Below are 27,660 nucleotides of genomic sequence, written 5' to 3'. Positions count from 1 at the left end.
CCCATGATATCTAATAAGAATTGCTAGTAAGAATTGAAAGAGAGGTCAAAAGCCCCCAAATTTAGTATAAATAATAGAGCTAATGAACAGGGATTTAGCCAGCTGAAACAAGGATGCACTCAAGGTGAAAAGCCTGATAAGGACCTGACATCCCATTACTTGTCATTGTTATTCTGATCCTCTGCATGATTTTCTAATCTCTCAGACTCTATCACTTCATCTGGACTTTGGTGAAAGCCACAACTTCTACATAGGTCCTCACCTCAAGCTGTTGTCACTCCAAGCCAGGAAAAGCCTGCCTTGGTTCTGGACCTGGACACCACCTGAGTGTGCATCTGCTGGATTAAAAGCCTAAGGCTTAAGAATTTTGATCTGACATTTAAACTTAGCACACAGAGGGAATATCTGTCAATAGCCTGTGATGATTAAGTGAGTTTTTCAGTGTTTAGAATTAATCTAGGTTTGTTAGCAGTAAATTAATCAACCTAATTTTTGCTTTGAATGAATTATGTCTACTGCAGGGACTAGCATTCAGGATTGTTATTTTCTTGAGTAAGAACCTATAGAGTATAAATGCATTGAGCAATTTGAGTGAATAAAGCATTGAAAGGGGCAAAAGAATTTGGACATTTTTTATTTCTCTCCTTCACTGTATATGTTGCAATTTTGACCCCTGGCAACTGGGGCACACTGACTATATTATTTTAGTTATGACAAATTTGAGTACAAACACTAAAAAGTGTGTCTGAAACTAGCTACATTGGGGTCATATAAGATTGAACAATTATGAGCTTATTCATTTTTAGTTACTAGATAGCTACAAAAATATAAAATGTTGTAAAAAAACTGTCAATAACATGACATTAACATGATATATTATATATTTAATTTAGTAAGTACAATAAAAAAATTATAGAGAAACATTACCCCCCCAAAAAAAAATTGCTACCACAATAATAGTTGCATAATAAATGGAAATATATTTCTGTAAGTGCAACATAGTTGTATTTGCGAGTTTAAAATGACACCAAATTAAAACATACAAGATCTAGCTGCGTTAGGTGGCTTAAGCCTAGAATCCCAGTAGCTCTGGAGACTGAGGATGGAGGAATTCAATTTCAAAGCTATCCTTAGCAACAAGGCACTAAGCAAATCTGTGAGGCCCTGACACTGAATCAAATACAAAAAAAGTCTGGGTATGAGGCTCAGTACTCCAGTAGCACTGAGTTTAGTTTCTAGTTATCCCCACCACCAATCAGAAAATTTGATGGGAAACTTTGAAGAAACCAATATCAATGAGGTATAAAAGTAGAGAATAGGACCATAAAATTGATCAAACTACATTCACTTGATTAAACATATTATAAGAAACTAGCCAAAAAATTGACCAAGTTTAAATTGAGTAGGTAAAAAAGCTGAAAATAAAACAGCCAATCTCCAAAATATAAAACTAGAATAATCAGAATATATTTAACAGTAGAAAACCTCCTTTTGTGAAAATCAGTTTTTTTAGTTCCAAATAATAAAATGTATTCCTATTAGGTTCATAAGAAAATAATAGTTAAGGCAGAAGTTATCAGAAGTAACTAAAAGCAAAGAGAACATGTGAGTATCTAACACTATGAGAATAGTTTAGCAAAGAACACCAATAAGTTACATCACAAAGAAAATGCTATTTCTTTCTCTTTTTTGTGTGTGTGTGTGTGTATGTGTGTGTGCTAGGGGTTGAACCCAGGGCCTTGCACATGCAAGGCAAGCACTCTACCAACTGAGCTATATCCCCAGCCCTGGAAACTAGTACTGAAAAATAAATCACAAATAAACTTACATACTATTCAGAAATTTAAAGCTGCTTCATCAACCTGTTTCTGACACTTAAAAAAGGCAGGGAAGTTTCAATCATGTTTTATAGCATCTATGTTCAATGTTCTCTTAATTCCTACTTAATTTGGATCACATTATCATGATGAAAATTTGAATGTATAGATTTAATTTTCAGTAATTTCTGATTTTTAATATGGATAAAAAAATTAAGTCACTTATTGGAAAGAAATAAGCAGAAATTATTTCTTACAATTATGGATTATTTATATACAAGACTTTCACAGTGTGAATGACGTTGAGTATATAAATTTTTATCAAAGTGATGAAATAGCCATATTTCCTATAAAAGTCAAAGAGAAAATTATTCCTTGCATTTTCTCAAATCTCGTAGCTTCTAGTGTTCTTTAGCTTGTGACCACAAATACTTCTCTTCTGAGTTGGTGGAGTACTCAAAACACAAAAGATAGATAAGCCTTCTCATAGGGAAGATGATAGTAGCGTAGCAGGTAAATACCCTCAATTCCCACAGGGTCTGAAAACCATATTATATGATATGGAAGACCCTCCAATAGACTGACTATTCCAAACATTGTTTGCAAAGATAAAAAAAAAGTCAGTTCATTGAACAAAATGAGTGAAGTGGGTTTGTGCCTCTGCAGATGAGAATAGTTGTAAAAGAGCAACAAAAGTAAGTTCAGGACTGGGCATTACAAGACATAGCTGAGGGCTGGGGATGTGGCTCAAGTGGCAGCATGCTTGCCTGGTATGCGTGTGGCCCGGGTTCGATACTTAGCACCACATACAAACAAAGATGTTGTGTCTGCTGAAAACTAAAAAATAATTAAGATTCTCTTTCTCTTTTTGAGACTCTCAAAAAAAAAAAAGACATAGCTGACAAAATCCTGAAAACAAATCAAAACAAAAAAAAACAACAAAAACTCAGAAAGCACTTTACCCAGCTAAGCTTATTTGAGAGAATCAAATTCAGATGAACAGCAGAGGAAAGAGGCATACCCAAAGGCATATAACAGTATCTATTTTTATTAAATTTTATTATTATTCCCCACAATTATAGAGTTCTGTATCACCTCAATTACTACTTTCTTCATCTTTTAGGTGTTATCATTACCTTGTACATACAACTCAGGTACACTGAATTTACCCCTGCATTTATGAGCTTATTATTTACCTTTTTCTCTGTTTAACTGTATATGTATGTTTATATTTTTATCCCACATTTCCAGGATTCTGCCATTAAAATTTCTTTGATACCACCTCCATTAAATGCATTTTTGTCATTTCAGTTCAGTACATCTAAATGTTCTATTCCATGTAGTTGGGAAAGATGGGGCTATTGCAAGGTCTTTCTTATTTTACTAATTATCAACTAGAGTTAAAGATCAACCTTGGTGCCTCCAGAGGATTTAATTCTCATTCACCTTTCTTATACATAGTGTTTTACTTTTTATGCAAGCAACAGTAACTGTATTTAAAAGGTGAGTAAAAGATTCTGATATGGACATGGTGCTTTAGAGGTCCCCAAATCCCTAGGGTGGTGATTCTGACACCACCTTACCACTGAAGCATCTTGATTGCATTCCACATTGGACACTGGTACTATGCTTCCACTGAAAGTGATTCATTAGTTATGAATATTGTTCTTTTTCTGCTCTCAATACTCTTGAAATGTGGGGATTTGTGATGGTTTAGAATCATATTTTTCAACACACTTATCATAGACCCATTTGATAACAAGAGACACACATATCTAAGAAGAAGAAAGAAGAGAAAGAAGAACATTTATCAATCCTAAAGAGGTAACAGAATAAACTCTGGGAATAAAATAGTAGTCATCTTATAAATTTGTTTCAAAAAATATTTTAGATGCTAATATATTACTGCATTAGAAAAGAGTGATGTAAATGCAATTTCAATTATTAGAGTTGTGATTGATTTTTTAAAGAGAATATCAAAATCTCTATGCAGTGGTGCATGCCTGTAATTCTGGAGTCTTCTGAGGCTGTGGGTGAAAGATCACTAGTTCAAAGGCAGCCATCCTCAGCAACTTAGTGAGGCTCTAAGAAACTCCCCAAAACCCTTTTTCTATATAAAATATTTTATAAAGGGCTGAGGATGTTTCTTAGCAGGAAAGCATTCCTGGGTTCAGTCTGTAATATGAAAGAGAGAGAGAGGGCTGGGGATGTGGCTCAAGCGGTAGCGCGCTCGCCTAGCATGCGTGCGGCCCGGGTTCGATCCTCAGCAGCACCACATACCAACAAAGATGTTGTGTCCGCCGAGAAATAAGAAAAAATAAATAAATGTTAAAATTCTCTCTCTCTCTGTCCCCCCCTCACTCTCTCTTAAAAAAAAAAAGAAAGAGAGAGAGAGAGAGAGAGAGAGAGAGAGAGAGAGACAAAGAGAGAGAGACAGAGACATGGAGGGAGGGAGGGGGGATAATCAGTGAAACTTTCAGGGTAAAGGATTTAAACGATTTAAAAACAATAGTGGGATTGTTGATGTAAACTCACCTGCATTTATTAAATGCTGAATTCAGAAATTAGTATGTTCTCAAATATATATAAGTGAGACAGGAGTCCTATATTAGGTGTAAATAGGAACAAAGAGGAGATTTGACACAGCTTTTAATTGACCCAGATGCCCACTTTAGTTTGTGATTGGAATTATGCTCATGAGATAGATCCTTAAGCTGTTTAAAATAATGTGTTTTTATCAAGTATTTATAAAAATGATTAAGATTTAATATAAATCAGGCTTGGCAAGGGGGAAATTGTTCAAATAATAAGTATATACATAAACACATAAACCAATGTTAGATAAGTTAACATTCAGGATATTTATGCCATTATATAATCACTAGGAATGTAAAAACAGTGACAAGAAAAAGTGAGTAAATAAAGAAACAAATAAATAATTGAATAAATGAATGAATAACTAAAAAGTACAAAGATGTAATGTGACTGAAATTGTAAAAGAGATCTTGTAACCTTAAAAAAGTGTAAAGGTACTTCGATATGGTATTCTACTACTTACTGAGGCATACCTTATGAACTGTCAATTCCACTTCTGGATGGGAAGAGTTAAAAGCAGAACCCACTCACCTGGCTCTCTCACTTGGGAATAGTGCAAGTTACCTTTTTCTTTCTCCCCAAATTTTATTTCTGCTTCCAAGAACACTACCTCTGTAACCTCATAATGCCATTGTAGACTTGTTGCATCTGAACCCTTCTGCTGCTCAAGTTTTTTTTTTTTTAATTGATCTTTTTCTTCCTACCCTCATATATTCCACAATTTTTAATGTGTTTATTTTCAGTTGTAGTTGGACACAATATCTTTATTTTATTTATTTATTTTTATGTGGTGCTGATGATCAAACACAGGGCCTCTTATGTGCTAGGTCAAAAATCTAGAGCTGAGACAAAAACTCAGCCCCTCCACCAATACTTAAAAAAAATAATGTCACCTACATACTTAGCATCCACCAGTCTTTCATTCTGCTCCATCTATTTCCTGCTTTGTGCATGAATAATTTTGAAATTTTTTCCATTCAGACATCAATAGTCCAGAGTGCTCAGAATTGGGGATAAATTTTACAGAATATTAGAGGTCAATTACAAAACATTAAAACTTTATATAGTGGAATGCACCTAAAGCTGAGGATAAAAAGAAAATCTACAGACTTCACTAGTTAAAATAAAACATCTAAAATTCATGAAAATGAATAATTTTGAAAAGACAATTTCATAAAAATGAGAGTAAAGGGCAGAAGATACTAAGCAAAAGCAAAATTTTCACACCACATAAAATGTACATCTGTATAGAGTGACATGTGTGGGTGCTTCCAAAAGACAAATTAAATTGAAAGAGATATGATTAATTTGAGATGTAGCAATAAAATATTAATTGTATATAAAAGTAATATATATGTACCTGTACCAAATAAACCTCATTTAATAATAGGTATACATTGCAAGAAATTTATCTTATTTATTTTTTATATGTCATAGAGAATACTGACATCTAGAATTTTGTATTGCCAAATGTTCAGGCTACATATTATATTTACTTGAACTACATCACTGAACAAGATGGATTTTACCACACATTGTTGTACAATATGAACTTATAGAAATGATTAAATACCTTATAATAAAATGAATAAATAGATGTGTGTAAGTAACACAGAACCTTTATTAAGAAAAAGAAAATGAAACAAAACAAAACAAACAACAAGAAACTTGAAATTTAGAGAAAGTTTGCAGTGCATTGCAGAAATAGAAATATGACTTTCTTTCCAAAAAAATTATTGGAACAAGGAATTATTTTTGGAGTAAACTATTATATGCTTTATTAATACCAGAAGAAACTCATTTTCAGAAGTATTATATTCTTCAATATAAAAATAAAATATATTTGTGGATGGTATTACACAAAAAATCTTAATGACTTGGGAGGTAGAAGCTGAAGAACCAAAAGTTCAAAGAAAGCCTCGTAAACACAGGAGGGCCATGACCACCATGAGAAGTTTCTGTCTCAAAATAAAATATTGAATGGCCTCGGTATGTGGCTGTGGCTTAAGGGTATACCACCCCTAGATTCAATAATCCATATATATCTGTCAAAAGTTACTATAACAAGGAATTTATGCTAGGTGTGGTGGCATATGCCTGCAATTCCAAAACTCTGAAGACTGAGGCAGGAGGACTGTGAGTTAAATTTCAGCCACAACAAAAAGAGTCACTAAAAAGCTCAGTGAGACTCTGTCACTATATAATATTTAAAATAATCCTAGGAATATGATTCATTTGTCAGTTGCCCCTGCATTCAATCCCCAGCATGAATAAAAGGAATTTATATTGAAAATTTCATAGTACTTGCCTATAATGCCATCTATTTGGAAGACTAAGGCAGAAAGGTTAAAATTTCAAGGTTAGCTTGGCCACTTGCCAACAACCTGTCTGTATATAAATAGATTTTAATTTTTTGAGTTCTTTGTATACTCTAGATATTAGGGCTCTATCTGAAGTGTGAGGAGTAAAAATTTGTTCCCATGATGTAGGCTCCCTATTTACCTCTCTTATTGTTTCTCTTCCTGAGAAAAAAAAAAAAAGCAATAAGATAACAAATAACCCAATCAACTTTTGGTTCTTCACGGACCTGAACAAACACTTCTCAGAGGAGGACATACAATCAATCAACAAGTACATAAAAAAAATGCTCACCATCTCTAGCAGTCAGAGAAATGCAAATCAAAACCACCCTAAGATACCATCTCACTCCAGTAAGATTGGCAGCCACTATGAAGTCAAACAACAAGTGTTGGCGAGAATGTGAAGAAAAGGGTACTCTTCTACATTGTTGGTGGGACTGCAAATTGGTGTGGCCAATTTGGAAAGCAGTATGGAGATTCCTGGAAAAGCTGGGAATGGAACCACCATTTGACCCAGCTATTGCCCTTCTCAGACTATTCCCTGAAGACCTTAAAAGAGCGTACTACACTGATACTGCTACATTGATGTTCATAGCAGCACAATTCACAATAGCTAGACTGTGGAACCAACCCAGATGCCCTTTAATAAATGAATGGATTAAAAAAAGGGGCACTTATAAACAATGGAGCATTACACAGCACTAAAAAATGACAAAATCATGGAATTTGCAGGGAAATGGATGGCATTAGAGCAGATTATGCTAAGTGAAGCAAGCCAATCCCTAAAAAACAAATGCCAAATGTTTTCTTTAATATAATGAAAGCAACTAAGAACAGAGCAGGGAGGAAGAGCAGGAGGATAAGATTAACATTAAACAGAGACATGAGGTGGGAAGAAAAGAGAGAGAAAAGGAAATTCCATGGAAATGGAAGAAGACCCTCATGGTTATATAAAATTACATATAAGAGCTTGTGAAGGGAATGGAAAAAAAATGAGAGAAATGAATTACAGTAGGGTAGAGAGAGAAGATGTGAGGGGAGAGGAGGGGGGATAGTAGAGTATAGGAAAGGTACCAGAATACAACAGTTACTAATATGGCATTATGTAAAAATGTGGATTTGTAACTGATGTGATTCTGAAATCTGTATTTGGGGTAATAATGGGAGTTCATAACCCACTTGAATCTAATGTATGAAATGTGATATGTCAAGAGCTTTGTAATGTTTTGAACAACCAATTAAAAAGAAAAGAAAAAAATTAAAATAAAGAGATTTTTTAAAAATGCCTCGGGATGTTAATGAGTGTAATGGCAACTTTGGTTTAAATCTCAAGAACCACGAAACAGAGCAGTTATTTATTTTCAGAAAGTTACATAAATATATTAAAAAATTATAAATTGGGCAACATTAAGAAATAAACTTTTTTTGTTAAGTGGTACAAAGATGGGCTGGAGTTCTGGATCAGTGGCAAATCACTCACCTGGCACATGTGAGGCCCTTGGTTCCATCCTCAGCACCACATAAAAATAAATAAATAAGGGTACTTATGGTAGGAGAAATGTTCAAAAATTAAAACCTCTTAACATCTTAACAAGTTATAAAAATGCAAACTAACATCTGATGCCAAAAAAATTACACAGTATTGATGAGGGCAAGAAACAAATTCTTTTGAATTAGAGAAAGAATATAAATCGCTATTATTTTTTGTGTAAAGTGTTTATTTATTATAGATGATACTCCTCAAAGAGTAGCAAAGCCTATATAAAATATTGTGTTTCTGATCCTGATAATATGTAGTTATATGATAGCATAAGGCTACAAATATGTTCATCCATGCTGTTGAAACCAGAAAAATAGGTGCAAAGATGAAGTACATTCAAAATGAAATAAATACTATACTTTGAAGAAACTGCTTTCTTGGGATCAGACACATTTTTAGTTTCATTGAAGTAGCTCCTGTTTTCTCCATAGAAATTTTTAACTGGGCTTCTCCAGAAAACTTCAACTTGGCTGATTTTTGGACTGTCACAAAAAGAGTCTCTACAAAAGAGTTCAAAGTAGATAAATTTCCAATTTCAATGTTGCCCTGTTTTAATTGGCCAATACCTGGGAGGAAATCAGCACTCCAGGTACTGTACACCCACTTACTAGTTTCTCACAAACATGTATTCAGTAGAGTAGTTTGTAAAAAAAAAAAAAAAAAAAAAAAAAAACATGTAAACAAGGCCTCTTGGCCTGGAGCTGGGACTTCACACAGCTGTTTACATTTCTAAGATAAGAGAAGTTACCAATTGGGCTCCCTAGTAATAGCAGGCAGGAGGAGCAAAGAAAGAAGAATCTCTCCCCTTCTCAGGTGCAATCCTTAAAGGGTTAACTTGCTGAGAAAAGTGAAAGAAAAAAAAACTGCTTCTATGTAAACTTCTGCAGACTGTGAGCTTCTGAGCACTCCACTTATATGCTGGGTATAGAATTTTGAAGCTACCCAAACTTGGGGTTCAGGGGTTTGATTGATTATACCAAAAGCTATGCCCTCTGAACCTGGCTGCAGCCAAAGAAAACTGTTTCCTGTTATGTTCCATGACTTGTATCATTTGTCTCCACAACATAATTTTATTCAGTTTAATTGACAGAACAAAATATTGCATAAGTATTATATACAGGTGATATCTGTGTAACACATTATATAGAGAGAGGCTTTCAAGGAAAATATGTGCAATTTATCACAAAACAAAAATTTACAGAGGACATAAAATGCTCCATTGTATACACCATGTGTGTAAATAAAACTCATAATTACAAAGAAAACCATTTATCTCTGTTTAATGTATAATATTTTCCCATTAAAATTTTACTATGCATGAATTGTTTTTTTGAAATTTATGTAGAAAAAAATATGTAAAATAGCCAAAAACCTTCTATTTTTAAGACCAAATAAAGTTGCTATTCTTTTGTGACATTAATGTGTACTATGAAACTGTATGGCAATAATACAAACAAAAGAATCATAAATTATCCAAATCTGAATTGACAAATATGTCATTTTTTTGGCATTGTTAAGAGCAATAGGAAAGCCTAAATAAAAACTATCAATGTGAAAAATAATATTAGACATGAATGGTAAAATTATCCAATATGAAGTTGGAATTTGGGACAAGTAGCACAATTTACAAGTAGAGTGTGTGTGTGCAGAATGTGCAAGGTACTTGGTTCCAAACTTAGAAACAATAAAAGGCATATGTTAATGGGGGATGATGTTAAAAATAAGGCAGAATATTAAAATTCTAGAGTTTTCCTCCATCTAAAAATATAATTAATAAAAAGCTACTCATGTTCTGAGTGTCTCTTTCACAAAGTTATAAATGAATAGAGAGACTGAAATACATTCAGCAATTTAAAAAATATTTACCTTCAATCAGAATGAAAATCTGGGGTACACTGAGTATTTGCCCAGTCTTGAGCAAATTACCACATTTGAGAACAAATCCCCAATGGCCAATATCACCCAGAGTAAACAGAAGTGAGAAATAGTTAAACAGAAGTGTCTAAGCCACAGAATGTATGGTGATTTCTAGAGGCAATGAAAGCCTCTGCAGTGTTTTATCAACTGAGATCAAGGCCAAATATCAAAGTTGTTTTTTATCTCAAGAAAACATTTGCCAACATATTTTCCCAATTGCTGTTGCTGTCAGATGATATTCTCCCTAGATTTTATTGTGGATATAATAGGAGGAAATACAATGAACCCCCTGGTACCCTGAGTAAAATTCTAGCAGTTCATGAGCCCAGCCCCAACCCTGCTAACCCCAGTAATAAAGCCAGAGCTACCAATTGCTCCTAGGAGGAGTTTTCTTGTATACTAAATTTCTCAACTTAAACATCTTTTCTTCAAGTTACTATGTCCTGAACTTCTAAGCTCTGGAAGCAAAAGAGACTGAGAATGTGCAAATCTACATAGATTGAAAACCAATAAATTACATTGTATTTCTCTCACCTTTATGGATTATGATAACCAATATTAGAAATCAGAAAACACAAATCTGTTTATTCAAATAAATCTTTACAGAACACTCCTACACTGGCTACTTCACATAAACTTGCCTCAGGAATTTAATGTATAAATTCAATCAATTTTCTGTGCCCTCTGCAAGGCTCTTATAATGTTTTTAGGTAAAATATGAGAGCCAGGTGTGGTGGCAGAGGCCTGTAATCCAGAGGTTTATAATTGTGATTTGAAAGACACTCTCAGCATCTTAGCAAGCCTCTAAGTAACTTAGTTAGACATTGTCTCAAAATAAAACATAAAAAGGACTGGGGATGTGGCTCTGTGGTTTGTACTCCTGGGTTTATCTCCAGTGCAAAACCAACTAAGGTGAACAATTTCTGAAAGATTACAATTATGCCAGTGTACATATACATGTAAAAATATTAGTGAAAATTAATAAATATATTTTGAAAAAAGTGTTAAGGTTCTTCAAAAGCTCAAGATAAAAAATGACATATAATCCACTAATAATAATTTTGGGTAGCAAAGCAAGGCTGCATATGCCTATACTCCAGTGGCTCAGGAGTATAAGAAGGGAGAATCTCAAGTTTAAGACCAGTCTCAGCAATTTGGCAAGGTTGTAACCAAATGAGTGAGATGCTGTCTCAAAAAAGGGAAACAGGTTGGTGTATAGCACAGTGACAAAGTGCCTATGGGTTAATCTATAGTGACTCAAATAATAATAATAATAATAATAATAATAATAATAATAATAATAATAAAATCTGGCTAAAAAATGCCATATAATCCAGTAATAATATTTCTGGGAATACATCTAAATGAATTGGAAAACTTTTCTCAAAGAAATAACTGCAATTCCATTTTTATTGTAGCTTTATTCACAGTATCTAATAAAAAAAATAAAATGCCAGCCAGGCATGGTGGGAAATGCCTCTAATCCCAGGGGTTTGGGAGTTTGAGGCAGAGGATGGAGAGTTCAAAGCAGCCTCAGCAATGGTAAGGCACTAAGCAACTCTTTTCAAAGAAAATGTAAATTAGGGCTAGAGAAAAGGTTTAATCTCTGAGTTTAATTCCTTTTATGCACCCCCCCAAAAAAACATTTTTTTAGATGAAAGGAACATCAAAAGGTTCCTTCCAGCTTCACAGCACTGAACTACTCCCCTTAGATGCTACACACTTATAGGTCAAACTGATCTCTAGAAGACAAGACTCAGATAATGATATTTTCTAAATAGGCTAAGAGACATTGATATCTGTGGACACCTTATGATATACTGTTCTAAAACTAAGAACTTGGCAAATATGGGGGGTTGGAATGAGAACACAACACAGAGTTAAGTTCTTTAAAAGGGAATCTTAACTCACACACTGTGATATCTGAAACGACAGTTGGAGATAAAATTAGATTATTTGCTTTACTGATTTCTGGGTTATTAATTCAATCCAAACATATATTGAAAAAGTATTAAGGCTACTGGTTAATGTCTATGTAAAACAGGTTATTAAAAATGTATCAGGGGAGGATGAACATGGCTGCCAGCGAAGAGGCAACACATACAATGCCTCCGTGGTAAGGGGATCAGAGAGACTCATTAATACACCCACATGCGTCCTGCTGGGAAACTTCAAGCAAATTTCCTCTGAAAGGAGACCTTCCTGGAACTAGTAAGTTTAATAGGAGGTGTCAGATTGTCACAAAATACTGAATCTCGGCAACCCAGAGCAGGGGCACAGTCCCGCCAGGGGCCGCCGAATGGCCGCTGCCTACACATTGCAGTGAGCATAGGAGCGGACACTAACCGCCTGGACCCCCGCGGGCGGCCTCTGTGAACCCAAGCCGACCGCTGCCCACACGCTGCAGCATTCGTGGGAACGGTCGTTGCCTGCCTGGGTCCCCGCGAGCTGGCTCTGTGAATCCCAGCCGGCGCAGGGCACACGCTGCATTGTTCTCGGGAACCATTGTTGCCCGCCTGGATCCCCGCGGGCCGGCCCTGTGAACCCAAGCCGACCGCCGCCCACAAGCGGCTGCGAGTTTAGGAGCAGGAGCGACCTGCCCCGGGTCCCCGCGAGCTGGCTCTGTGAATCCCAGCCGGCGCAGGGCACACGCTGCATTGTTCTTGGGAACCATTGCTGCCCGCCTGGACCCCCGCAGGCGGGCCCTGTGAACCCAAGCCGACCGCCGCCCACACGTGGCAGCGAGTTTAGGAGCAGGAGCGACCTCCCCTGGGTCCCCGCAGGCTGGCTCTGTGAATCCCAGCCGGCGCAGGCCACACGCTGCATTGTTCTTGGGAACCATTGCTGCCCGCCTGGATCCCCGCGGGTGGGCCCTGTGAACCCAAGCCGACCGCCGCCCACACGCTGCAGCGAGTTTAGGAGTAGGAGCAGCCTGTCTGGGTCCCCGCAGCCTGGCTTTGTGAACCGCCCACACGTAACATCAAACTTGGAAGCAGTTGCTGGCTGTCTGCCTGTCCCCCCCCCCCCCCGGCTGGCTTGGTGAACCTCAACCAGCCGCTGCTCACACAGCGCAGTGAACTTGGGAGCCGGCGCTGCCTGCTTGGCTGCTTGGGCCCCCGCAGACCAGCTCTGTGAACCGCTGCTGGCTACCGCCAAGCAACCGCTGCCTACACCCTTGCAGTGAGTGGGGGAGCAGGCGCTGCCTGCCCGGCCCCGAGGGCTCGACTCTGTGAACCTCCTCTGGCGGTTTGGAGCTGCAGACGACCACCCTCCACCTGCCAACCCAGTGCTGCAAACGACCCCTGACCAGCTCTGCAAAAGGCCCCGCCCACACAGCGAACAGCAGGAATGGAGACCCGCCCAATCCGGGAGGAAGTACCGCTGCACAGTGATTGACTCCCGCCTACTGAGAGGAGAAACTTGGCCCGGTGGGCATAGCTCCACCCACTGGAAGAGCAGTTAATTGAACTCTAGGACTGCATTTATAAATTTTTTTTTTTGCTGTCTTTTTAAATGTTTTTTAATCCATCTTATTTTATTTTATTCTATTTTTTAAATCTCATTTTCCATTTCTACTATTATTATTTTTCTTTAAATCCCTTTTAATCTTCTATTTTTTTCTATCCTTCTTTTCTCCTGTCTTTACATCTCTTTTTAATTTTCTTATTCCCCCTTCCTTGAATTCTACCTGCTTACTCTTATTCTCTTTAGTGACTTCTACCCATCCCTTCTAATACCTTTCCTCCCAAGCTTCAAATATATTTATAGGAGTAAACAGTAACTCAGCAGTCAAACAGAACAAGAAACAATATGAACAGCATGAAAAAGCAAGGAAGAAAAGGAGTGCAAACAATGCAGGGCAGCCTAAATATTCAGGAGGATATAGAACCACCAGAAAAATGGTCATATAAAGAACTCATGGAACACCTGAGACAGATGGAACGGAACCTTAAAGAGGATACAAGACAGCAAATTCAAGCAGCGAAAGAACACATTGAGAATGTATTACACAAACAGATAAAGGAAGAAGTTAAGCATCTTTATCAGGAGATAGAGACTATAAAAAAGAATCAAACCATAATCTTAGAAATGAAGGAAACTATAAACCAAATTAAAAACTCAAATGAGAGTATCATTAATAGAGTGGAGCAAGTAGAAGCTAGAACATCAGATAATGAAGACAAAATATATCATCTGGAAAAGAGGCTAGCCATCTCAGATAGGCTGGTTAAAAATCATGAGAGAAGCATACAAGAGATATGTGATAATATAAAAAAACCAAATTTAAGAGTCATTGGGATAGAGGAAGGGATAGAGATTCAAACAAGGGGAATGAGTAATCTACTAGATGAAATAATCACAGAAAACTTTCCAGAATTAAAAAAGGAAACAGATATTCAAATTGTAGATGCATACAGGACACCGAACATACAAAATCACAGTAGACCAACGCCAAGACACATTGTTATGAAGATATCCAATATACAGAACAAAGAGAAAATATTAAAAGCTACAAGAGAAAAGAGAAAGATTACATTCAGGGGTAAAACAATAAGGTTAACAACGGACTTCTCAACTCAGACGCTGAAAGCGAGAAGATCCTGGAATAACGTATTTCAAACACTGAAAGACAATGGATGCCAACCAAGAATTCTGTACCCAGCAAAATTAAGCTTCAGATACGACAATGAAATAAAAATCTTTCACGATAAACAAAAACTAAAAGAATTTGCAGCCAGAAAACCAGCGTTGCAAAGCATCTTGAGCAAAACACTTCACGAGGAAGAAACGGAAAACAATAACCAAAGCCAACAGTGGGAAGTACCTCAGTAAAGACAGACGGAGGGGGGAAAACTAATCATGGTGAAACAAACGCAATTAAAAAAATAAAAATAAAAAAATGAGATAAATAATCAAATATGGCTGTAAGTACAAACCATATATCAATAGTAACTCTAAACATTAATGGTTTAAACACTCCAATAAAGCGACATAGGCTGGTAACATGGATCAAAAAAACAAATCCAACAATATGCTGTCTCCAGGAGACTCACCTGACTGGAAAAGACATACACAGGCTGAAGGTGAAAGGTTGGGAAAAAATATACCACGCACATGCTCATCGCAAGCAAGCAGGGGTGGCCATCCTCATATCGAATAAAATCGACTTCAGGACTAAGTTAATCCAAAGGGATAAGGAAGGACATTATATACTGTTAAAAGGAACCATTAAACAACAAGACATAACAATTATCAATATTTATGCACCAAATAATGGCGCTTCAAAGTTTATAAAACAAATTCTCCTCAAGTTCAAGAATCAAATAGACCACAACACAATAATTATGGGTGACTTCAACACACCTCTCTCACCATTGGACAGATCCTCCAAGCAAAAGTTGAATAAAGAAACTATAGACCTCAATAACACAATCAATAACCTAGACTTAACTGACATATATAGAATATACCAACCATCATCGAATGGATATACTTTTTTCTCAGCAGCACATGGATCCTTCTCAAAAATAGACCATATATTATGCCATAGGGCAACCCTCAATAAATATAAAGGGGTAGAGATTATACCATGCATTTTATCCGATCATAATGGATTGAAACTGGAAATTAATGATAAAAGAAGGAAGGGAAAATCCAATATCACATGGAAAATGAACAATATGTTACTGAATGATCAAAGGGTTACAGAAGACATAAAGGAGGAAATCAAAAAATTCTTAGAGATAAATGAAAATGCAGACACAACCTACCGGAATCTATGGGACACAATGAAAGCAGTTTTAAGAGGGAAATTCATCGCCTGGAGGTCATACCTCAAAAAAAGGAAAAACCAACAAATAAATGAGCTCACACTTCATCTCAAAGCCCTAGAAAAGGAAGAGCAAAACAATAGCAAATGCAGCAGAAAGCAAGAAATAATTAAAATCAGAGCGGAAATCAATGAAATTGAAACAAAAGAAACTATCGAAAAAATTAACAAAACTAAAAGTTGGTTCTTTGAAAAAATAAACAAGATTGACAAACCTTTAGCCATGCTAACGAAGAGAAGAAGAGAGAGAACTCAAATTACTAACATAAGGGATGAAAAAGGCAATATCACAACAGACGCCACAGAAATACAGAAGACAATTAGAAACTATTTTGAAAACCTATATTCCAATAAAATAGAAGATAGTGAAGACATCAATAAATTTCTTAAGACATATGATTTGCCCAGACTGAGTCAGGAGGACACACACGATTTGAACAGACCAATATCAATGGATGAAATTGAAGAAGTAATCAAAAGACTACCAACCAAGAAAAGCCCAGGACCGGATGGGTATACAGCAGAGTTTTACAAAACCTTTAAAGAAGAATTAATACCAATACTTTTCAAGTTATTCCAGGAAACAGAAAAAGAGGGAGTCCTTCCAAATTCATTCTATGAGGCCAACATCACATTGATTCCGAAACCAGACAAAGACACATCAAAGAAAGAAAACTACAGACCAATATCTCTGATGAACCTAGATGCAAAAATCCTCAATAAAATTCTGGCGAATCGGATACAAAGACACATCAAAAAAATTGTGCACCATGATCAAGTAGGATTCATCCCTGGGATGCAGGGATGGTTCAATATACGGAAATCAATAAATGTAATTCACCATATCAATAGACTTAAAGATAAGAACCATATGATCATCTCGATAGACGCAGAAAAAGCATTCGACAAAGTACAGCATCCCTTTATGTTCAAAACATTAGAAAAACTAGGGATAACAGGAACTTACCTTGATATTGTAAAAGCTATTTACGCTAAGCCCCAGGCTAGCATCATTCTGAATGGAGAAAAATTGAAGGCATTCCCCTTAAAATCAGGAACAAGACAGGGATGCCCTCTATCACCACTTTTATTCAATATAGTTCTCGAAACACTGGCCAGAGCAATTAGACAAACGAAAGAAATTAAAGGCATAAAAATTGGAAAGGAAGAACTTAAATTATCACTATTTGCAGATGACATGATTCTATACCTAGAAGACCCAAAATGGTCTACAAAAAAACTACTAGAACTAATAAATGAATTCAGCAAAGTGGCAGGATATAAAATCAACACGCACAAATCAAAGGCATTTCTGTATATCAGCAACAAAACCTCTGAAATGAAAATAAGGAAAACCACTCCATTCACAATATCCTCAAAAAAAATAAAATACTTGGGAATCAACCTAACAAAAGAAGTGAAAGATTTATACAATGAAAACTACAGATCCCTAAAAAGAGAAGTAGAAGAAGATCTTAGAAGATGGAAAGATATACCCTGTTCATGGATAGGCAGAACTAACATCATCAAAATGGCGTTATTACCAAAAGTCCTCTATAAGTTTAATGCAATGCCAATCAAAATTCCAATGGCATTGCTTGTAGAAATAGATAAAGCAATCATGAAATTCATATGGAAAAATAAAAGACCCAGAATAGCAAAAGCAGTTCTAAGCAGGAAGTGTGAATCAGGTGGTATAGCAATACCAGATTTCAAACTATACTACAGAGCAATAGTAACAAAAACAGCATGGTACTGGTACCAAAACAGGCGGGTAGACCAATGGTACAGAATAGAGGATACAGAGACTAATCCACAAAGTTACAACTATCTTATATTCGATAAAGGGGCTAAAACCATGCAATGGAGGAAGGATAGCATTTTCAACAAATGGTGTTGGGAAAACTGGAAATCCATATGCAACAAAATGAAACTGAATCCCCTCCTCTCACCATGCACAAAAATTAGCTCAAAATGGATCAAGGACCTTGATATCAAAACAGAGACTCTGCGTATGATAGAAGAAAAAGTTGGCTACGATCTACATATTGTGGGATCAGGCTCCAAATTCCTTAACAGGACACCCATAGCACAAGAGTTAATAGCAAGAATCAACAAATGGGACTTACTTAAACTAAAAAGTTTTTTCACAGCAAGAGAAACAATAAGAGAAGTAAATCGGGAGCCTACATCATGGGAACAAATTTTTACCCCCCACACTTCAGATAGAGCCTTAATATCCAGAGTTTACAAAGAACTCAAAAAATTAGACAATAAGAAAACAAATAACCCAATCAACAAATGGGCCAAGGACCTGAACAGACACTTCTCAGAAGAGGACATACAATCAATCAACAGATACATGAAAAAATGCTCACCATCTCTAGCAGTCAGAGAAATGCAAATCAAAACTACCCTAAGATACCATCTCACTCCAGTAAGATTGGCAGCCATTATGAAGTCAAATAATAACAAGTGCTGGCGAGGATGTGGGGAAAAGGGTACTCTTATACATTGCTGGTGGGACTGCAAATTGGTTCGACCAATTTGGAAAGCAGTATGGAGATTCCTGGGAAAGCTAGGAATGGAACCACCATTTGACCCAGTTATTGCCCTTCTTGGTCTATTCCCTGAAGACCTTAAAAGAGCGTACTACAGGGATACTGCCACATCGATGTTCATAGCAGCACAATTCACAATAGCTAGACTGTGGAACCAACCCAGATGCCCTTCAATAGATGAATGGATTAAAAAAATGTGGCATTTATACACTATGGAGTATTACGCGGCACTAAAAAATGACAAAATCATGGAATTTGCAGGGAAATGGATGGCATTAGAGCAGATTATGCTCAGTGAAGCTAGCCAATCCCTAAAAAACAAATACCAAATGTCTTCTTTGATATAATGAGAGCAACTAAGAATAGAGTAGGGAGGAAGAGCAGGAAGAAAAGATTGACATTAAACAGAGGCACGAGATGGAAGGGAAAGAGAGAGAAAAGTGGAATTGCATGGAAATGGAAAGAGACTCTCATTGTTATAAAAAACTACATAAAAGAGGTTGTGAGGGAAATTGGAAGAAAAATAAGGAGAGAAATGAATTACAGTAGATGGGATAGAAAGAGAAGATGGGGGGGAGGGGGATAGTAGAGGATAGGAGAGGTAGCAGAATACATCAGTCACGAGTATGGCATTATGTAAAAATGTGAATGTGTAACCTATGTGATTCTGCAATCTGTATTTGGGGTAAAAATGGGAGTTCATAACTCACTTGAAACTATTGTTCGAAGTATGATATGTCAAGAGCTTTGTAATGTTGTGAACATCCAATAAAAAAAAAAAAATGTATCAGGTTAGGACTGGGGTTTCAGCTCAGTAACAGAGTGCTTGCCTAGCATGTTGAGTCACTGTGTTCAATCCTCAAATCCACATATCAATAAGTAAAATAAAAGTCCATTGATAACTATTTTTTTTAAATGTACCAGGTTCCTCACATGGCTTTTGATGTTCAGATTCACTATGTACTCTAGCCCTTGTGATTAAACTTCCTTATAGTTTAAATCAAGTCCAGTCCCATGTTTATCTTCCTCCACACTAGGACAAAGATGTTGGCTGGAAATGTTTGGAATGCTTCTACAAGTCATTTTAATAAAGTGGTCTTACATATATGGAGGGGAAAAACATCAATTAAGGTCCCATTACATTTTTAAAAAGTCTTTAATTGGGACTGTGAGGATGGACTTAGCACTGAGCTTAAACAACTCTATTTTAAAAACTCCAGTTTGAAACATGCAGTCACACCAGGGACACCCAAAGAGTCCTACAGTATGGCCTAATAAAAAAAAAGTTACTTCCCTTTAACCTGATAAAGAGAGTGAAATATCTGGCAGGCTATTCTTGCCTAATAAGAGAGAAAGACAAGAAAATCAGAGTGGAGACCACAAGACCAGAAGTTTCTGACCCCAGGGTAAAGGATGTCATGGAGAAATCCCATGATAGCTAATAAGAATTAAAAGAGAGGTTAAAATCCCTCAAATTTAGTATAAATAATAGAGCTAATGAACAGGAATTTAGCCAGCAGAAACTAGGATGCACTCAAGCTGAAGAGCCTGATGAGGATCTGATATCCCATCACTTGTCATTGTTCTTCTGATCCTCTGCAAGATTTTCTCATCTCTCAAACTCTACCACTTTATCTGAATTTTGGTGAAAGCCACAACTTCTCTGAAGGTTCTCTTCTTAACATGCTGTCCAATCCAAGCCAGGAGAAGCCTGCCTTGGTTCTGGATCTGGTCACCATGGTCTGAGTGAGTGTGCATCTGCTGGACTAAAAGCCTAAGGTTTAACAATTTTGTTCTGACATTTAATCTTAGTACACAGAGTCTGTCACTAGTCTGTCATGATTAAGTGACTTCTGCAGTGTTTAGAATTAATCTAGGTTTGTTAGTAGTAAATTAATCAACCTATTTTTTGTTTTTGTTGTTGTTGTTGTTGTTGCTGTGAATGGATTATGTCTACTGCAGGGCCAAGCATTCAGGATTGTTATTTTCTTGAGTAAGAACCTATAAAGTATAAATACATTGAACAATTTGAGTAAAGAAAGCATTGAAAGGGGTAGAAGAATTTGAATATTTTTTATTTCTCTCCTTGACTGCATATATTTTAATTTTGCCCCTGGCGACTGGGACACATTGACTATATTATTTTATTAAGAAAAATATCATCATTTTTAATGTCATCTAATTTTTCCCTGCTTTTTTCTTATGTGAAAGTCTCACAAAGATAAAGCAAAATCTTTTAAAATTGCCATGCAGTTCTTGGAGAAAAAAAAATACAAATAAAGCATCCCTTTAAAACAAAACATGGGAAAAAATAATTATGTTGAAACTGAAGTTTTGAGATGAAACAAAATTTCCCATTTAACCAATTTTCTCTGGGATCTTGTCTCACCAGTTTTGAAGAATAAAATCTATGGACACTCAGTGAAGGTAATGGTAAAAAGAATAGGATTTATTTTAGCAAGAAGAAATACAACTTCCAAAATGTGGGAGAGGGCATGATAGCAGAAGAACCCATTTTTTGTGTGTCAGGTTTGAAGTTTAAATATGGTTTTTGGTAGAGCATTGGTAAAAATCTATTTAAAATGAGTATTTAAAAAGGCATTCTTATTACCGACTAGGCTGAAGTTTGTCCTTTTGGTATCCCATCCTCCTTCCAGTGACTTCCAATTGGGTTCACCCCAAGGACAAAGAATTTGGTTGAAGGTATACCCACAAGTGAATCTCAAGTATTCTTTTAATTTGAATAGGCCTTAATGGTGCTCATTAACATATCTATCCATTAATCTTCAGGTGTGGTTAAATAAGATGTCCATTATACAGCTGCCTTGTCATTTTACTATTTTATTTTTTCTCAATCAAATTGAGCAAGAAACCTGCCTTTGAGAATGTAAAGAGAGCTGGAAATTTGGGATTTAATCTCAGACCTATAATTGCTAAACTATCAGATAGCCATTCAGGATTTGAGTTACTTCTTAGTCTACATTTAAAAAGCTCAGGAGCAATGAGGATATGGAGTTCAAAACCAGCTTGAGCAAGTTAGTGAGGTTCTAAGGAACTCAGAGAAACCTTGTCTCTACATAAATATATAGAAAAAGGTTGAGAATGTGGGTCAGTAGATAAACACCTCTGGGAATAATTCCTGGTATAAAATAAATAAACATATATACAACAACAATAAACACTTAGAAGGAACAAGAACAGGGGTCCCTAAAAAAGCCACAGCTTCTCTCACACAGTAACACAACTAATGAAGTTGGGGTCCTCTTCTGATGATTATCTCAGTCTTCACCACATATTTTGGGGACATGGTGAAATAATGGCACACAGATGCCCACATAGGAATTCAGGAAGGCCCTGAAAATACCATACAATTATGGAACAAAAGACTTGAGGTCTCAAATACTGATCTAAGCTCCACTATGGTAGTCAGAGAAAACTAAAGGCTAAGCTGCCAAAGAGAGACCCACCAGACTCTGGAGACAATTATGAGTTTTCAGCCACCATTGCCAATCCCACTGGCTTCAAACAGCCTCCCTACCAAGTCTCAAAATAAGAACACACACTTACCATTTTCTGGATTTCAGGATGCTTAGTGTTCCCCTTATTTTTTTTAAGCTCCAGTGTAGCACAGAAACCTGGAAGCAAAGAAATGGATTCAATGAATGGCAGATTCCAAAAACAAAAAGAATAGAATACTGTGGAAGTCTGCCCCCTCATCACTGGCTGTGTCTTGATTGGGACAGTTCTCACCCAAGAGACAGTTTGGAAAGGGCTTCAGGAACTTCCTCCAAAATTGAGGCTGGTAGTGACACCACTGGTAACTGGTGACAAGTCTTATTTTTCCACATGTTGAAGTTTGAACATTAGAGAAGCATGTTGAGGCAAGCATACAAAGCAGGGTTTATTTAGAAAAGAGTAACATAGACTTCTCCCACAAGGGAGAAGTGGGACATAGTTGATATCAGGGTATTCCAAGAAGCAAGGTGTTCTGCCCTTTTTATATGTCCTAGGCTTCCTTTGTTCTCCTGCCTTTGCACCCTTATCTTTGTCCTTCCTGAGGACATGTCTAGACCCAAAAATGCTTGGTGGGATGGCCTAAAGTTGAGAAATAGGTGGGTTTAAGGGGGGAGGGCAGGATGGAGTACAAGGACACATTAACAATCTTATAGCTCTCTGTAGGGAGGGGAAATTCCTGGGACAGGTTACCTTGGCAACAGGTTGGAGCAGGGGCAGTTTCCTGATAATATCCCTCAGGGGATAGTCTCCAACTTTCCAAATTCACTCAAAATTGGCTTCCTAGATTTAACCTGATTTGATTTATGTATCTACACTGTCTGTTTAATTCAGTAGGCCTACTCTTTGAGTGATAGTAAATTTCATCCAGATCAGAATCAAATAAGGACACAAAGACAGGTTTTTGTCTGCTCTGTTTCTGTTGATCAAACACTGGGGATCTACCACATGCGGGGGTGCATGCCTATAATCCAAGCAACTGGAGAGGCTGAGGCAGGAGGACAGTGAGTTCAAAGCAAGCCTCAGCAATGGCAAGGCACTAAGAACCTCACTGAGATGATGTGTTTAAATAAAATAGAAATAGGGCTGTGAATGTCCTCTCAGTGGTCATGTGCCCCTGAGTTCAATTGTCAGTAGAAAAAAAAAAATACTGAAGATCAGATCCATGGGTATTATTCACTACTAAGTCCCAGGACCACAGATGAATGGATTGAAGGATTAATAGTAACACAGATAGAATCCTGGGGAAGGGTCTCAAATTCTCTTTTGATGGCTTTTCAAGTAACTGATATTATAATATTACAGGCATGCTCCACAGCTTTGGAATCTTTTTATTTATTTTATTCTTTGTTTTTATTTTTTTATTTTTTATTTTTTTTTGCTGTGAATTGCATTAAATGCCTCAGAATAAAATTATTTTATGGCAGAATTTCCTCCCAATATTTAGATCTAGCCTAGACAGAAGTGCATTTATATAAAAATTAAGTATCACAATTACTTTAAAATTTTATTTAATATTTCTGTTCTCTGGCCTAATGAGAAAAGAGCTTGAGACTTCCACTCATAAGTAATTCCCTGAGGCAGCATTGTCCTACTCCTCTACAAAAAATGGAGCAAAAATAAAATTTTAAAGTTTCTAGTTTAATAAAATAAACAAGAAGTGAACAGTGCCAGGTCTCTAGATCTCTCAGTATTTCTGAACCTAGAGTATAAGAAATTAAAAAATAAATTATTTGCAATTGTGCCTTGAGCATAATAATAGAATTATGATGTCTGTTTTTTCGTTGGTATGGGGTACTATGAGAATATTAGCACAAATCACAGGCATTATGTCTACATAGATTTTTTTCTATAATTCAATACAGCCCATCAACAGAGTCAACTTCAAATTTAAATGAAAAAAAATTTAATTATTATTGCCAGTGTCCAGCCCTAGAAGGAATCCAGGGGTCCTGAAGTATGAATGGCATTGGGTACTGAAGGATATGTGGCCTCAGCTAAAGAAGAGGAGACAGGATGACGGGTTGCAAGTTACAAGCAGCCTTCAGAAGGATCTGATGCCCATAGTGGGGACTTTATATTTATACCTTTTTTACAGGTATTTACTCATTTAGTTAAAATAGCATCAAAGCCCAAAACTTCTTTCATTTACATAATTTTCAAGAGTTGCAATCTTTATGACATATATTAACTTCATAAGATATTTAACAAATTGTTTAAAATATATTCTTGTAACTTTTGCCAATCACAATTAAGCTTTTAAATTTTCACTTCAATCACTAAGTACTAGACTATGCAACTTGACTACCTGTATCATGACCAATTATTAACTTTTAACTTTAAAGCATACCTATGGTTATTGGTAAGCTTTTTTGCTTCTAAACTAAAGTCTTAATAATACACACTTAAAAGAGTGAAAGCCTATTACTTGAAAGCCTACTACTCTGAACTGTTTAAAATATATCTATATAAAATTTTACATTATTCTGTTTTTCCAAACTAATTTTCTTTTTTCACATGACCTATTTAACTGCTTTTTGAAAGAGTTTCTTTGGTCCTTCATCAAATTATGAATTCTTATCTCCTTATAATTTTTAATTAAACAGCAGGCTCTGCACTTCAACTCATTTGCTATTACTATTAACTATGTGTTTCCTATTTTCATCATTAATTCCTGTGTAGGGCAAAGAAGGCTCTGTTAGTAAAAGGAATGTATGTTGGACAGGTTGTGGCTTTAGAATGAGGAGCTTAGTGTAAATTGTTAAGCTTTTCTCAGGAACCTTGATTTGCAATATTTTCCCTGTGAATATCTTAAGAAAAACACTATTGTTTGTATTGTCAGAGATACTAAAATACATCTCAGGACATATCTTATTTGTATCCTTAATCTCATTCGGGAAATTTTCCTGCAATCTCAGGCAACATGTACTTTTTTTATTGACCCTTGTACGCCCTATTATCTATCGCATGAGTATCATAAACAAAACACTAAACATTACCCATTGTGGTGCAGCCCTGCCAAAGAATCCCCCACACTGTGACCCTGTCAGACAGGAGGTGCAGAAACATCTTCACCACACTGTCTATAAGATACCAGGCATTTTCCACATAGAAACTAGCTGGTATCTTGTGATTGAATTGTGGCATCCAGTAAATAGTGAGTGGATTATTTATCTGTCATTGGATAACAAGTCATTCTAAAATGTATTCACTCACTGGACCCCTGAGCCAAATCTCAATCCCTATTTTGTATTTTATTTCGAGAAAGATTCTCACTGAGTTGCTTAACACCTCATCTTTGCTGAAGCTAAAACTGAACTCATTATCCTCCTGCTTCAGCCTTCAAAGATACTGGGATTACATGAGTGCACCATTGCACTCAGCTCTGTTCACATATTTAATTCCAGCATTCCCTCTTTGCCTTATCAACTGTTTTGTTTTTTTTTTTTTTTTTTATTTCTATTGTACATTTCAAGTAAATGCAGTATTCTCCAAGAACTGGATGTCAGATTAAAGATTTTGGTTTTTCTTTGTGAGGATTTCACATGAGAGAAAAGCAGACAAGTGTAACTTGACAGTTTTAAAAATAAGAACAATTTGTCTCTGTTCTTTGTCTTCCCAGGTAAAGACACCTTATCACAATATCTGATTTGAAATTCCTTCTTTAAGAATTTCTGGTTTGGGCTGGGGATGTGGCTCAAGCGGTAGCGCGCTTGCCTGGCGTGTGTGCGGCCCGGGTTCGATCCTCAGCACCACATACAAAGATGTTGTGTCCGCTGAAAACTAAAAAATAAATAAAAGTTTAAAAAAAAAAAAAAAAAAGAATTTCTGGTTTCATGTGTCCTCATTCTAATATCCTATATTGTCCTATTTGTGGGTTTCATAACTGCTTAAAAAAAGGTTTGAACAGCCACCATGTCTAAATTCTTTTGGAGGGCCTAGTGAATATCATTCCCTGCATCTTTTCCCTCTAGAAAGCAGTATAAACCATGAAGTGAAGGCACTCCAGGGAGTCTCTGATAGCCCTTCAGCTGGCAAGGATCTTTTCATGATACAGGGCTGGGACACTCAGAAAAACTGAGATAGAATGAAGACCACCCCCTTCAAATGCAGACTTTTTTTTTTTTTTCAATCGAGATATAAGTTTCCAAACTTATCAGAGTGGCAGGCAATGAGTTTATTAGAAGTGATGTGAAGGGGGAACAGGGTGAAACTCGGACAGAAGAAAGTGTGTTCTCTCTAAAAAGATAATAGCATGGCTCTCTTGAACTTCAGTTTTTTTTGAAGATCTAAAAAAAGATCAAAAAGAATCTTGACCAGATACACTTCTTGACTTTGAACTGACAGTAGGATAACATAAAACTCTCAAGTATCCTCTGCCATGACAACTTTAGGTTAATTAGGCTCATGTTCACCATTTCTAATTGAATTCTTAAGCACTAATTCCAGGAAACCCCTTTGAAATAAAAAAATTTATTTACATTCCAGTCCTCAGAGGGTCATGTTCTTCTCCTGTAGATTCTCAGCACCACATAAAAATAAGTAAATAAATTAAAGGTATTGTGTCCATCTAAAAAAAACTAACACCAGAAAACTGGGCACACAGGTGCCTATAATCCCAGCTACACAGGAGACAGAGACAGTAGAATGATAAGTTCAAGGCAAACTTCGGCAACTGAGACCCTGCCCCAAAATAAAAAGGACTGGGGATGTAGTTCAGTGGCAGAGCATCCTTGAGTTCAATCCCTACCACTGCAAAAATCAAAAGAAAGTAACAAAAAAAATAACACTTAGGATTTGCTCTCAGAAATTATTTCACAGATTTCAACAAAGTAAGGTACCCCAAACATTAGTTTCTGCTAGTTCCTCTTTTTTTTTAATCTTTATTTATTTCTTTTTATGTGGTGCTAAGGATCAAACCTCATGCCTCATATGTGAGGGAAACACTCTACCAATGAGCTACAGCACACTTCTCTGTGCCTCAATATCTTTATGTCTCAGGGAGGAAATAATTTAAATGACAATCTTCAAAGAAGCATATTTTATGTATAAAAATTTTTAAATATGGTAAAAGAAATAATTAAATCACATGCAGAGAGTAAATGAGAAAAAGAAGTAATGAAGAAAGAGCAGAAAGATCAATAAATAAACAACAGAAAAAAGTAGAGAAAATAGAGAAAAATAAACTAATTAAATGCTGGTTCTTGGGCTGGGGTATAACTCAGTAGTACGGTGTGTACTTACCATGTGTAAGGCCCTGGCTTGACCCCAAGCACACACACACACACAAAATAAATTAAAAATAAATAAATAAATAAATAAAACACTGGTTCTTTGAGAAGACAGAAAAAAAGTGGAAACCTCCAGTTGGGCTAATGAGGGAAAAAAGAGAGAATATACATATTACTAATATCAGGAAAGAAAAGATGATATCACCATAGTTTGTAGAGATATGGAAAGGACATATGCCAATAAATCCATCAACCTAAATAAAAACAACAAATTTCTAGAAAGATACCACCAAACT

General features: G+C 36.3%; 1 pseudogene; it reads right to left on the bottom strand.

Annotated features, from left to right (window-relative positions):
- Positions 1-27,660, bottom strand: part of LOC144368930 (uncharacterized) — an 85,224-nt pseudogene that overhangs the window by 42,188 nt on the left and 15,376 nt on the right.

Source organism: Ictidomys tridecemlineatus, chromosome 12 (genome assembly GCF_052094955.1).
Source record: "Ictidomys tridecemlineatus isolate mIctTri1 chromosome 12, mIctTri1.hap1, whole genome shotgun sequence".
Lineage (NCBI taxonomy): Eukaryota > Metazoa > Chordata > Mammalia > Rodentia > Sciuridae > Ictidomys > Ictidomys tridecemlineatus.
Note: the sequence above shows the minus strand (reverse complement) of the source record. Positions and strands in the feature narration are given on the sequence as shown.